The 13,217-nt window shown below is 54.5% G+C and overlaps 7 non-coding genes across 7 annotated transcripts; all 7 read right to left on the bottom strand.

Moving 5' to 3' along the window:
* Positions 1 to 85: 85 nt before the first annotated feature.
* Positions 86 to 177, bottom strand: LOC137753355 (small nucleolar RNA SNORD116). Its single transcript, XR_011071458.1, has one exon. It is a non-coding gene; the product is annotated as a small nucleolar RNA SNORD116 (small nucleolar RNA).
* Positions 178 to 2,584: 2,407 nt separating this feature from the next.
* On the bottom strand, positions 2,585 to 2,676 carry LOC137778371 (small nucleolar RNA SNORD116). The gene has a single exon (XR_011076859.1). It is a non-coding gene; the product is annotated as a small nucleolar RNA SNORD116 (small nucleolar RNA).
* Positions 2,677 to 3,065: 389 nt separating this feature from the next.
* Positions 3,066 to 3,157, bottom strand: LOC137751903 (small nucleolar RNA SNORD116). Its single transcript, XR_011070985.1, has one exon. It is a non-coding gene; the product is annotated as a small nucleolar RNA SNORD116 (small nucleolar RNA).
* A 2,458-nt stretch (positions 3,158 to 5,615) lies between these two features.
* LOC137752850 (small nucleolar RNA SNORD116) lies at positions 5,616 to 5,707 on the bottom strand. Its single transcript, XR_011071304.1, has one exon. It is a non-coding gene; the product is annotated as a small nucleolar RNA SNORD116 (small nucleolar RNA).
* Positions 5,708 to 8,115: 2,408 nt separating this feature from the next.
* LOC137777335 (small nucleolar RNA SNORD116) lies at positions 8,116 to 8,207 on the bottom strand. The gene has a single exon (XR_011076501.1). It is a non-coding gene; the product is annotated as a small nucleolar RNA SNORD116 (small nucleolar RNA).
* A 389-nt stretch (positions 8,208 to 8,596) lies between these two features.
* LOC137751898 (small nucleolar RNA SNORD116) lies at positions 8,597 to 8,688 on the bottom strand. Its single transcript, XR_011070984.1, has one exon. It is a non-coding gene; the product is annotated as a small nucleolar RNA SNORD116 (small nucleolar RNA).
* Positions 8,689 to 11,147: 2,459 nt separating this feature from the next.
* On the bottom strand, positions 11,148 to 11,239 carry LOC137752846 (small nucleolar RNA SNORD116). Its single transcript, XR_011071302.1, has one exon. It is a non-coding gene; the product is annotated as a small nucleolar RNA SNORD116 (small nucleolar RNA).
* Positions 11,240 to 13,217: the final 1,978 nt, after the last annotated feature.

The raw sequence follows: 13,217 nt of genomic DNA, 5'->3' as shown, positions 1-13,217 counted from the left end.
CAACTTGAACAACGTGGCTGTGGACACCCACAGCCGCAAATGCAATGTGAACCTCTCCCTACTTTCCTTTTGGGAGCCACGTGCTGGACCTCAGTTCCAAAGAGGAGACGGTAGGGATTTTTCACTCATTTTGTTCAGATTTCCAAGGAAAGCATTTGTGGGAGTCATCATCGATCCAAACTCGGGCTGAAACGTTGGACATGCAAAGTTGCAGATTCCACCATGGGACGGCCAGCGAGCTGAATCATATCAGCGTACAGAAGTGGCCAGAGCCGAGCCATGAGTCAGGAAATGCAGCCAGTTCTCAGGGCATGAAAGCTCGTGTTCCCCGAGAAATTACCAGAAGGTGAGGGTGTAGCCCCGGTGCACACGTTCCCGTCGCCAAACCTTTAGGTTAAGCAAAGAAGTGTCCCTTACCGCAACAAGGGTTAAAGCAGGATCCTCATGGAATGCACGCCAGGACCCATCCGAGACTCCTTCGCCTGGCCTCGCCTTGCCACGCCGTCCTCCTTTCAACGGGTATCAGGGATTATACGGATGGCCCCAGGCTGCTGCTAGCATTCTTTCCCTGGCATTCCACCTGGCTCGGGTGAGAGAACACACGCAGGCTTGAGGAGGGTGCACGGGCGCAGCGAGGGACAGGTCGATACCACCCAGTGATGTGTGTTCTATCTCTCCTCAACATTTCATTTGCTGTCCGTCTTGCCTGTGTGTACGCACCCAAACGTGAAAGCATCGTGGCACAGGCGCCTTCAGAGCATGCGGCCATCAGGACAAAGAGCGCCGCCGGCCAACAACACCCTGGTCTCGGGCCCTGAAATTCCTCTCCTGAGCAATCTGCCCCGCATCACAGCAAAACGATGTCTTCCTGATCCCCTGAGACACCCTCAGGACAACTGGGCCCCCTCAGCCTAAGAGCAAGTGCCCTCTTTGGCAACAAACACGCCCTTGGCACTTATGATTCCACACAGTGGACACACCCTCAAGGCGAGAGATCTTCCACAAGGGAAGGGCCCTTGGCCGAATATGACGACCTCCATCAAAAGCGGCTCGTAGGGACCCGTGACAAAGGGCACCTGAGGAACCCCTGGACTGATCAAGGGAGACTCACCAGCAGGCATACTTCCTGGTCTCCTGCCAAGCCAGAGGAACTTCTTAGGACCGCAACCAAAGCTAATGGCAAGGGAGCCATTCCAATGCCCAAAGTGGCGGGGCAAACCCTTGCAGCAACTGGGTATCTTATTGTACCACCTTGCACATTGTCTTTCTTCCCTTCAAGGACTAGACCTTGGAGAAACCATGAGACCCTGGTCCTCCAGAACCAACGTGTCACCCACAGCCGTGCAATGAGGGAACGCCTCCAACATCCTGGACCCTTGAACCGGCATGACTTCTCTGATTGAAGCCATGCATGCTGGAGATCACAGGCTCGCAGCACCAGAAGGCGGCAGGACAAAATGACCCCTGCAGCACACATTCACTCCAGCCCTTAAACCTGTAGCATTTCCTTGGCAGCCAACTCGCTTCTTTCTGCATGGTTGGGCCCAAAGACCTCCGGGAAGAGCTCCAAACCTCAGGGAATGCTATGCCGACTGGGCATAGCAATGACGCTGGGCTGTCCGAAGGAACACCTTAACATCCTCAACATAGGGGCAAGGAGGCCACACAGGGACAAAACATCCCAACGGCTCCAAATCGGGCCCAGTGAGAAGACACCATACTGTGCTGTGAAGGCACCATTCAGTGGAACAAGGACCCGCCGTGAAGCACATTGAGAAAGGAGAGGAAAAGGTTGGGATGGTCCATGAATGTGCACCTGTGTTCCTTCCCTACACGGGACTCCAAATGCTCCTGAAGATATCCCAAAAGAGTTCCGGGAACCCTATGTCCACCGAACATCTATCCACCCAACAGTAAGCCTGTGGGCTTAGCCAACACTCTCACGTGTATTTCCCACTCGCCTTGCCTTCCTCTCTCCACCAGGATCCAGACGAATCCACCCCTCACCTAAGTAGCTTGATGTCCCCTGGATTTGCCTAAGGCATTTTCCAACCTCTCCACACACAACACACAAGCAGGACACAACCCAAGGAGGAGCCAGCAGCGTCGCCCAAATCTGTGGGATGGTGGCCCATTTGATTTCCCCTGACCATCAGGGCAAATGTAAACTACATCCCACCTCCCAAGCTGAACATGACATAGAAGCCTGGCCTGGCCAGGACTCCTTCTCTGACCCTGAGTGCAGAGACTTCTGCTTCCTTGCGGGAACAAGGCAACGACCTGAGCTCGAGGGTGGCCTGTAGATCTCGAGGGGAAGCCAGAGGAGTACCAGTGGCTCACGCTTCCTTTCATACCTGCATACAGACCGCGGCAGGATATAGCAGTTTTGGCTAGACTCAGGTGCCCAGAGACATCAAGTTGTCCTTAGCCTTCCCATGTAGATGGACATCCCAGGCTCCTTTCCACATGGCTCTTTCTGCACGAGAAGCCCGCCACCCTCAACTTGAACAATGTTGCTGCACACGCCCACAGTAGCAAATGCGACATGGACCTCTCCCTAATTTTCCTTTGGGAGCCACGTGCTGGACCTCAGTTAGGATGAGAAGATGGTAGGTATTGCTCATTCATTTTGTTTAGATTTTGAAGGAATGCATTTATGGGAGTCATCATCGATCCACGCAGCTGCTCAAAGGCTGGACGTGCAAAGTCGCGGATTGTCAGCAAGCTAAAACCTCTCAGCAGTAGGGAGCGGCCAGACTCGAGCCACGGGGCAGAAAGTGCACCCAAGTCTCAGGGCATCGGAGCTCGGGTTCCCCAGGAAGAGCCCGGAATGTGACGGGGTAGTCTCGCCGCACAAGTCCCCGTGGCCAAACATCTTGGTTTCTTCAAAGAAGTTCCGTTTACCCCCACAAGGTTTCTACCACGAACCTTGTCAAGCCAGAGGCGATGCCCTTGTGTCGCACAGAAAGCTATTGGCATTGGAGATATTCCAATGCCCAAACTGGCAGGGCAAACCCTTGCAGCAACTGGGTAACTTGCCCTGGCGCATTGTATTTTCGCCCCCGGGACTGTCAGTGACATGACCGCGGAGAAACCTGAGACCCATTCATTGGTTCAGAGTTCCAAGCAGTGCATTTATGGGAGTCATCATCAATCCACCTGCTCAAAGGCTGCACGTTCAAAGTTGCAGGCTCCACTGCAGGGCAGCCAACGATCTCAATCATGTCAGCAGTCAGGAGCGGCCAGAGCCGACCCACGGGGCTGCCAATGGAGCTAAGGATCATGGCATCGGATCTGGGGTGCCACTGGAGGAGCCAAGAAGGTGAGGGTGTAGTCTCAGGGCACAAGTCCCCGTGGCCAAACATCTAGGTTTCTGCAAAGAATTTCCACTCACCACCACAAGGTTCCTACGAGGATCCTCAAGTACTTCACGCCAAAATCACTCTGAGACTCTTTTGCCTCGACTTGCCTCAACTTGCCGCACTGTCCTCACTTCGCCAGGTTTCATGGACTATACAGAGGGCCCCATGCTGCTGCAGGTGTTTGTTCCCGGGCACTCCACCACCTGCCTCAGTGTGACAGAACACAGGGATGTTTGCGAAAAGTGAACGGGGGCACAGAGGCAAAGGGTGATACCGCCCAGCGAAGTGCGCTGCGATGTGCGCTATATCTCACCTCAACATTTCATTTGCAGCCCATCATGTCTGTGTGTCCACAGCCAAACGTGAATGCATCATGGCACAGATGCCTTCAGAGTGCACGGGCATCAACACAAAGAGCACGGCCGTCCATCAAACCCCTGGTATGGGCCTTGAACTTCCCCGCCTGAGCCGCCTCCCCACCGACACAGCATAGGGATGTCATCCTGAACCGCTGAGACACCCTCAGGGGAAATGGGATTACTCAGCGTAAGAGCCACTGCCCTCTGGGGAACCAAACCACTCCTGGCGCATACGCTTCCACACAATGGACTCAGCCTCAAGGGGAAATGTGGTCCCTGAGATCTTCCACAAGGGAACGACCCTTGGACAAATGTCACGACCTCCAACAAAAGCAGCTTGTAGGGACCGGTGACAAATCGCACCAGAGGAACTCCTGGACTGAATAATGGAGATTCACCTGTAGCCATACTTCCTGGCCTGCTGCCAAGACTGGCAACCTACCCTTAGCCCACACACAAAGCTAATGGCACGGGAACCATTCCGATGCTCAACGCGGCGGGGAAACCCTTGCAACAATGGTGTAACTTGCAGTGGTGTCTGGCACTTTCACACTCTGGGCCCATCAGTGACGTGACATTGGGGAAACCGTGAGGCCCAGGTACTCTACAAGCAACTTGTTACCCACAGCCATGCAACGAGAGAACCCAGACAACAGCCTAGACACTTGAACCGGTATGATTTGTCTGGCCTGTGGCCAGGCTCGCCGGATACCACAGTCTCGACGCACCAGCGGGTGGCAGGAAAAATGACACCCACACCACACATCCTCTCCTGCCCTTAAAACTGTAGCCTTTCCTTGGCAACCGACTCCCTTGTTTCTGCATGGTTGCGCCCAATGACCTCCTAGTAGAGCTCCAATCCTCAGGGAACGCTATGTGGGCCGGGTATAGAAATGATGCTTGGCTGTCCTCAGGAACACCTTCACATCTTCAACACAGGGGGAACGTGGCCAGACAGGGACAAAACACCCCAAGGCCTCTAAATCGGCCCCCATGAGAAGACACCATACTGTGCCATGAAGGCAACCTTTCGCTGGACAAGGACCCGCCATGAAGCAAATCGACCAAGGAGAGGAAAGAGGCGGGACAGTCCACAAAGGTGCTCCCGTATTCTCTCCCTACACGTGCCTCCAGATGCTCCTGAGGGAATCCCAAATGTGTTCCGGGGACCCCATGGCCACCGTCGATCTATCCACCCACCAATAAACCTGTGGGCTTAGTCAGCCATCTCACGTGTCTCTTTCACTCGCCTTGCCTTACTCTCTCTCCACCGGGATCCCAACGTGTCACGGCAAGATGCCAGAGCCACCCCTCACCAAGGAAGCTTGCCGTGACCAAGCTTGACTAAGGCATTTTCCAGCCCCTTCACACAGCACACACAAGCAGGACACAACCCGAGGAGGAGCCATCAGATTGCCTAAACTCCCAGGAACACTGGCCCATTTGATTTCTCCCCTCATCAGGAGAAACCTAAATTGCATATGGTCTCCCAAGCAGAACATGACAAAGAAGCCTGGCCTAGGCCTGGAATCCTGTTCTGACCCTGAGCCTACAGACTTCTGTTTCTTTGAGGCCACAAGGCAATGACCAGCAGGTGGGGGCAGCCTGTAGAACACAAGCGCAGGTGGCAGAACCAGCAATGGCGCACGCTTCCTCTCCTACCTGCATGCTGAACCGTGACAGGGGACAGCAGTCCTGGCTAGACCAAGGAACAAAGAGACGGCAAGCTGTCCCAAGCCTTCCCACCTGCATTGGCATCCCAGGCTCCTTTCCCAATGGCTCTTCTACCCATGAGATGACCACAACCCTCAACTTGAACAACGTGGCTGTGGACACCCACAGCCGCAAATGCAATGTGAACCTCTCCCTACTTTCCTTTTGGGAGCCACGTGCTGGACCTCAGTTCCAAAGAGGAGACGGTAGGGATTTTTCACTCATTTTGTTCAGATTTCCAAGGAATGCATTTGTGGGAGTCATCATCGATCCAAACTCGGGCTCAAACGTTGGACATGCAAATTTGCAGATTCCACCATGGGACGGCCAGCGAGCTGAATCATATCAGCGTACAGAAGTGCCCAGAGCCGAGCCATGAGTCAGGAAATGCAGCCAGTTCTCAGGGCATGAAAGCTCGTGTTCCCCGAGAAATTACCAGAAGGTGAGGGTGTAGCCCCGGTGCACACGTTCCCGTCGCCAAACCTTTAGGTTAAGCAAAGAAGTGTCCCTTACCGCAACAAGGGTTAAAGCAGGATCCTCATGGAATGCACGCCAGGACCCATCCGAGACTCCTTCGCCTGGCTTCGCCTTGCCACGCCGTCCTCCTTTCAACGGGTATCAGGGATTATACGGATGGCCCCAGGCTGCTGCTAGCATTCTTTCCCTGGCATTCCACCTGGCTCGGGTGAGAGAACACACGCAGGCTTGAGGAGGGTGCACGGGCGCAGCGAGGGACAGGTCGATACCACCCAGTGATGTGTGTTCTATCTCTCCTCAACATTTCATTTGCTGTCCGTCTTGCCTGTGTGTACGCACCCAAACGTGAAAGCATCGTGGCACAGGCGCCTTCAGAGCATGCGGCCATCAGGACAAAGAGCGCCGCCGGCCAACAACACCCTGGTCTCGGGCCCTGAAATTCCTCTCCTGAGCAATCTGCCCCGCATCACAGCAAAACGATGTCTTCCTGATCCCCTGAGACACCCTCAGGACAACTGGGCCCCCTCAGCCTAAGAGCAAGTGCCCTCTTTGGCAACAAACACGCCCTTGGCACTTATGATTCCACACAGTGGACACACCCTCAAGGCGAGAGATCTTCCACAAGGGAAGGGCCCTTGGCCGAATATGACGACCTCCATCAAAAGCGGCTCGTAGGGACCCGTGACAAAGGGCACCTGAGGAACCCCTGGACTGATCAAGGGAGACTCACCAGCAGGCATACTTCCTGGTCTCCTGCCAAGCCAGAGGAACTTCTTAGGACCGCAACCAAAGCTAATGGCAAGGGAGCCATTCCAATGCCCAAAGTGGCGGGGCAAACCCTTGCAGCAACTGGGTATCTTATTGTACCACCTTGCACATTGTCTTTCTTCCCTTCAAGGACTAGACCTTGGAGAAACCATGAGACCCTGGTCCTCCAGAACCAACGTGTCACCCACAGCCGTGCAATGAGGGAACGCCTCCAACATCCTGGACCCTTGAACCGGCATGACTTCTCTGGCTTGAAGCCATGCATGCTGGAGATCACAGGCTCGCAGCACCAGAAGGCGGCAGGACAAAATGACCCCTGCAGCACACATTCACTCCATCCCTTAAACCTGTAGCATTTCCTTGGCAGCCAACTCGCTTCTTTCTGCATGGTTGGGCCCAAAGACCTCCGGGAAGAGCTCCAAACCTCAGGGAATGCTATGCCGACTGGGCATAGCAATGACGCTGGGCTGTCCGAAGGAACACCTTAACATCCTCAACATAGGGGCAAGGAGGCCACACAGGGACAAAACATCCCAACGGCTCCAAATCGGGCCCAGTGAGAAGACACCATACTGTGCTGTGAAGGCACCATTCAGTGGAACAAGGACCCGCCGTGAAGCACATTGAGAAAGGAGAGGAAAAGGTTGGGATGGTCCATGAATGTGCACCTGTGTTCCTTCCCTACACGGGACTCCAAATGCTCCTGAAGATATCCCAAAAGAGTTCCGGGAACCCTATGTCCACCGAACATCTATCCACCCAACAGTAAGCCTGTGGGCTTAGCCAACACTCTCACGTGTATTTCCCACTCGCCTTGCCTTCCTCTCTCCACCAGGATCCAGACGAATCCACCCCTCACCTAAGTAGCTTGATATCCCCTGGAATTGCCTAAGGCATTTTCCAACCTCTCCACACACAACACACAAGCAGGACACAACCCAAGGAGGAGCCAGCAGCGTCGCCCAAATCTGTGGGACGGTGGCCCATTTGATTTCCCCTGACCATCAGGGCAAATGTAAACTACATCCCACCTCCCAAGCTGAACATGACATAGAAGCCTGGCCTGGCCAGGACTCCTTCTCTGACCCTGAGTGCAGAGACTTCTGCTTCCTTGCGGGAACAAGGCAACGACCTGAGCTCGAGGGTGGCCTGTAGATCTCGAGGGGAAGCCAGAGGAGTACCAGTGGCTCACGCTTCCTTTCATACCTGCATACAGACCGCGGCAGGATATAGCAGTTTTGGCTAGACTCAGGTGCCCAGAGACATCAAGTTGTCCTTAGCCTTCCCATGTAGATGGACATCCCAGGCTCCTTTCCACATGGCTCTTTCTGCACGAGAAGCCCGCCACCCTCAACTTGAACAATGTTGCTGCACACGCCCACAGTAGCAAATGCGACATGGACCTCTCCCTAATTTTCCTTTGGGAGCCACGTGCTGGACCTCAGTTAGGATGAGAAGACGGTAGGTATTGCTCATTCATTTTGTTTAGATTTTGAAGGAATGCATTTATGGGAGTCATCATCGATCCACGCAGCTGCTCAAAGGCTGGACGTGCAAAGTCGCGGATTGTCAGCAAGCTAAAACCTCTCAGCAGTAGGGAGCGGCCAGACTCGAGCCACGGGGCAGAAAGTGCACCCAAGTCTCAGGGCATTGGAGCTCGGGTTCCCCAGGAAGAGCCCGGAATGTGACGGGGTAGTCTCGCCGCACAAGTCCCCGTGGCCAAACATCTAGGTTTCTTCAAAGAAGTTCCGTTTACCCCCACAAGGTTTCTACCACGAACCTTGTCAAGCCAGAGGCGATGCCCTTGGGTCGTACAGAAAGCTATTGGCATTGGAGATATTCCAATGCCCAAACTGGCAGGGCAAACCCTTGCAGCAACTGGGTAACTTGCCCTGGCGCATTGTATTTTCGCCCCCGGGACTGTCAGTGACATGACCGCGGAGAAACCTGAGACCCATTCATTGGTTCAGAGTTCCAAGCAGTGCATTTATGGGAGTCATCATCAATCCACCTGCTCAAAGGCTGCACGTTCAAAGTTGCAGGCTCCACCGCAGGGCAGCCAACGATCTCAATCATGTCAGCAGTCAGGAGCGGCCAGAGCCGACCCACGGGGCTGCCAATGGAGCTAAGGATCATGGCATCGGATCTGGGGTGCCACTGGAGGAGCCAAGAAGGTGAGGGTGTAGTCTCAGGGCACAAGTCCCCGTGGCCAAACATCTAGGTTTCTGCAAAGAATTTCCACTCACCACCACAAGGTTCCTACGAGGATCCTCAAGTACTTCACGCCAAAATCACTCTGAGACTCTTTTGCCTCGACTTGCCTCAACTTGCCGCACTGTCCTCACTTCGCCAGGTTTCATGGACTATACAGAGGGCCCCATGCTGCTGCAGGTGTTTGTTCCCGGGCACTCCACCACCTGCCTCAGTGTGACAGAACACAGGGATGTTTGCGAAAAGTGAACGGGGGCACAGAGGCAAAGGGTGATACTGCCCAGCGAAGTGCGCTGCGATGTGCGCTATATCTCACCTCAACATTTCATTTGCAGCCCATCATGTCTGTGTGTCCACAGCCAAACGTGAATGCATCATGGCACAGATGCCTTCAGAGTGCACGGGCATCAACACAAAGAGCACGGCCGTCCATCAAACCCCTGGTATGGGCCTTGAACTTCCCCGCCTGAGCTGCCTCCCCACCGACACAGCAGAGGGATGTCATCCTGAACCGCTGAGACACCCTCAGGGGAAATGGGATTACTCAGCGTAAGAGCCACTGCCCTCTGGGGAACCAAACCACTCCTGGCGCATACGCTTCCACACAATGGACTCAGCCTCAAGGGGAAATGTGGTCCCTGAGATCTTCCACAAGGGAACGACCCTTGGACAAATGTCACGACCTCCAACAAAAGCAGCTTGTAGGGACCGGTGACAAATCGCACCAGAGGAACTCCTGGACTGAATAATGGAGATTCACCTGTAGCCATACTTCCTGGCCTGCTGCCAAGACTGGCAACCTACCCTTAGCCCACACACAAAGCTAATGGCACGGGAACCATTCCGATGCTCAACGCGGCGGGGAAACCCTTGCAACAATGGTGTAACTTGCAGTGGTGTCTGGCACTTTCACACTCTGGGCCCATCAGTGACGTGACATTGGGGAAACCGTGAGGCCCAGGTACTCTACAAGCAACTTGTTACCCACAGCCATGCAACGAGAGAACCCAGACAACAGCCTAGACACTTGAACCGGTATGATTTGTCTGGCCTGTGGCCAGGCTCGCCGGATACCACAGTCTCGACGCACCAGCGGGTGGCAGGAAAAATGACACCCACACCACACATCCTCTCCTGCCCTTAAAACTGTAGCCTTTCCTTGGCAACCGACTCCCTTGTTTCTGCATGGTTGCGCCCAATGACCTCCTAGTAGAGCTCCAATCCTCAGGGAACGCTATGTGGGCCGGGTATAGAAATGATGCTTGGCTGTCCTCAGGAACACCTTCACATCTTCAACACAGGGGGAACGTGGCCAGACAGGGACAAAACACCCCAAGGCCTCTAAATCGGCCCCCATGAGAAGACACCATACTGTGCCATGAAGGCAACCTTTCGCTGGACAAGGACCCGCCATGAAGCAAATCGACCAAGGAGAGGAAAGAGGCGGGACAGTCCACAAAGGTGCTCCCGTATTCTCTCCCTACACGTGCTTCCAGATGCTCCTGAGGGAATCCCAATTGTGTTCCGGGGACCCCATGGCCACCGTCGATCTATCCACCCACCAATAAACCTGTGGGCTTAGTCAGCCATCTCACGTGTCTCTTTCACTCGCCTTGCCTTACTCTCTCTCCACCGGGATCCCAACGTGTCACGGCAAGATGCCAGAGCCACCCCTCACCAAGGAAGCTTGCCGTGACCAAGCTTGACTAAGGCATTTTCCAGCCCCTTCACACAGCACACACAAGCAGGACACAACCCGAGGAGGAGCCATTCAGATTGCCTAAACTCCCAGGAACACTGGCCCATTTGATTTCTCCCCTCATCAGGAGAAACCTAAATTGCATATGGTCTCCCAAGCAGAACATGACAAAGAAGCCTGGCCTAGGCCTGGAATCCTGTTCTGACCCTGAGCCTACAGACTTCTGTTTCTTTGAGGCCACAAGGCAATGACCAGCAGGTGGGGGCAGCCTGTAGAACACAAGCGCAGGTGGCAGAACCAGCAATGGCGCACGCTTCCTCTCCTACCTGCATGCTGAACCGTGACAGGGGACAGCAGTCCTGGCTAGACCAAGGAACAAAGAGACGGCAAGCTGTCCCAAGCCTTCCCACCTGCATTGGCATCCCAGGCTCCTTTCCCAATGGCTCTTCTCCCCATGAGATGACCACAACCCTCAACTTGAACAACGTGGCTGTGGACACCCACAGCCGCAAATGCAATGTGAACCTCTCCCTACTTTCCTTTTGGGAGCCACGTGCTGGACCTCAGTTCCAAAGAGGAGACGGTAGGGATTTTTCACTCATTTTGTTCAGATTTCCAAGGAATGCATTTGTGGGAGTCATCATCGATCCAAACACGGGCTCAAACGTTGGACATGCAAAGTTGCAGATTCCACCATGGGACGGCCAGCGAGCTGAATCATATCAGCGTACAGAAGTGGCCAGAGCCGAGCCATGAGTCAGGAAATGCAGCCAGTTCTCAGGGCATCAAAGCTCGTGTTCCCCGAGAAATTACCAGAAGGTGAGGGTGTAGCCCCGGTGCACACGTTCCCGTCGCCAAACCTTTAGGTTAAGCAAAGAAGTGTCCCTTACCGCAACAAGGGTTAAAGCAGGATCCTCATGGAATGCACGCCAGGACCCATCCGAGACTCCTTCGCCTGGCCTCGCCTTGCCACGCCGTCCTCCTTTCAACGGGTATCAGGGATTATACGGATGGCCCCAGGCTGCTGCTAGCATTCTTTCCCTGGCATTCCACCTGGCTCGGGTGAGAGAACACACGCAGGCTTGAGGAGGGTGCACGGGCGCAGCGAGGGACAGGTCGATACCACCCAGTGATGTGTGTTCTATCTCTCCTCAACATTTCATTTGCTGTCCGTCTTGCCTGTGTGTACGCACCCAAACGTGAAAGCATCGTGGCACAGGCGCCTTCAGAGCATGCGGCCATCAGGACAAAGAGCGCCGCCGGCCAACAACACCCTGGTCTCGGGCCCTGAAATTCCTCTCCTGAGCAATCTGCCCCGCATCACAGCAAAACGATGTCTTCCTGATCCCCTGAGACACCCTCAGGACAACTGGGCCCCCTCAGCCTAAGAGCAAGTGCCCTCTTTGGCGACAAACACGCCCTTGGCACTTATGATTCCACACAGTGGACACACCCTCAAGGCGAGAGATCTTCCACAAGGGAAGGGCCCTTGGCCGAATATGACGACCTCCATCAAAAGCGGCTCGTAGGGACCCGTGACAAAGGGCACCTGAGGAACCCCTGGACTGATCAAGGGAGACTCACCAGCAGGCATACTTCCTGGTCTCCTGCCAAGCCAGAGGAACTTCTTAGGACCGCAACCAAAGCTAATGGCAAGGGAGCCATTCCAATGCCCAAAGTGGCGGGGCAAACCCTTGCAGCAACTGGGTATCTTATTGTACCACCTTGCACATTGTCTTTCTTCCCTTCAAGGACTAGACCTTGGAGAAACCATGAGACCCTGGTCCTCCAGAACCAACGTGTCACCCACAGCCGTGCAATGAGGGAACGCCTCCAACATCCTGGACCCTTGAACCGGCATGACTTCTCTGGCTTGAAGCCATGCATGCTGGAGATCACAGGCTCGCAGCACCAGAAGGCGGCAGGACAAAATGACCCCTGCAGCACACATTCACTCCAGCCCTTAAACCTGTAGCATTTCCTTGGCAGCCAACTCGCTTCTTTCTGCATGGTTGGGCCCAAAGACCTCCGGGAAGAGCTCCAAACCTCAGGGAATGCTATGCCGACTGGGCATAGCAATGACGCTGGGCTGTCCGAAGGAACACCTTAACATCCTCAACATAGGGGCAAGGAGGCCACACAGGGACAAAACATCCCAACGGCTCCAAATCGGGCCCAGTGAGAAGACACCATACTGTGCTGTGAAGGCACCATTCAGTGGAACAAGGACCCGCCGTGAAGCACATTGAGAAAGGAGAGGAAAAGGTTGGGATGGTCCATGAATGTGCACCTGTGTTCCTTCCCTACACGGGACTCCAAATGCTCCTGAAGATATCCCAAAAGAGTTCCGGGAACCCTATGTCCACCGAACATCTATCCACCCAACAGTAAGCCTGTGGGCTTAGCCAACACTCTCACGTGTATTTCCCACTCGCCTTGCCTTCCTCTCTCCACCAGGATCCAGACGAATCCACCCCTCACCTAAGTAGCTTGATATCCCCTGGAATTGCCTAAGGCATTTTCCAACCTCTCCACACACAACACACAAGCAGGACACAACCCAAGGAGGAGCCAGCAGCGTCGCCCAAATCTGTGGGACGGTGGCCCATTTGATTTCCCCTGACCATC

This window comes from Eschrichtius robustus, chromosome 1 (genome assembly GCF_028021215.1).
Source record: "Eschrichtius robustus isolate mEscRob2 chromosome 1, mEscRob2.pri, whole genome shotgun sequence".
NCBI lineage: Eukaryota > Metazoa > Chordata > Mammalia > Artiodactyla > Eschrichtiidae > Eschrichtius > Eschrichtius robustus.
The sequence above is the reverse complement of the archived record's forward strand: the minus strand, read 5'-3'. Positions and strand labels throughout refer to the sequence as shown.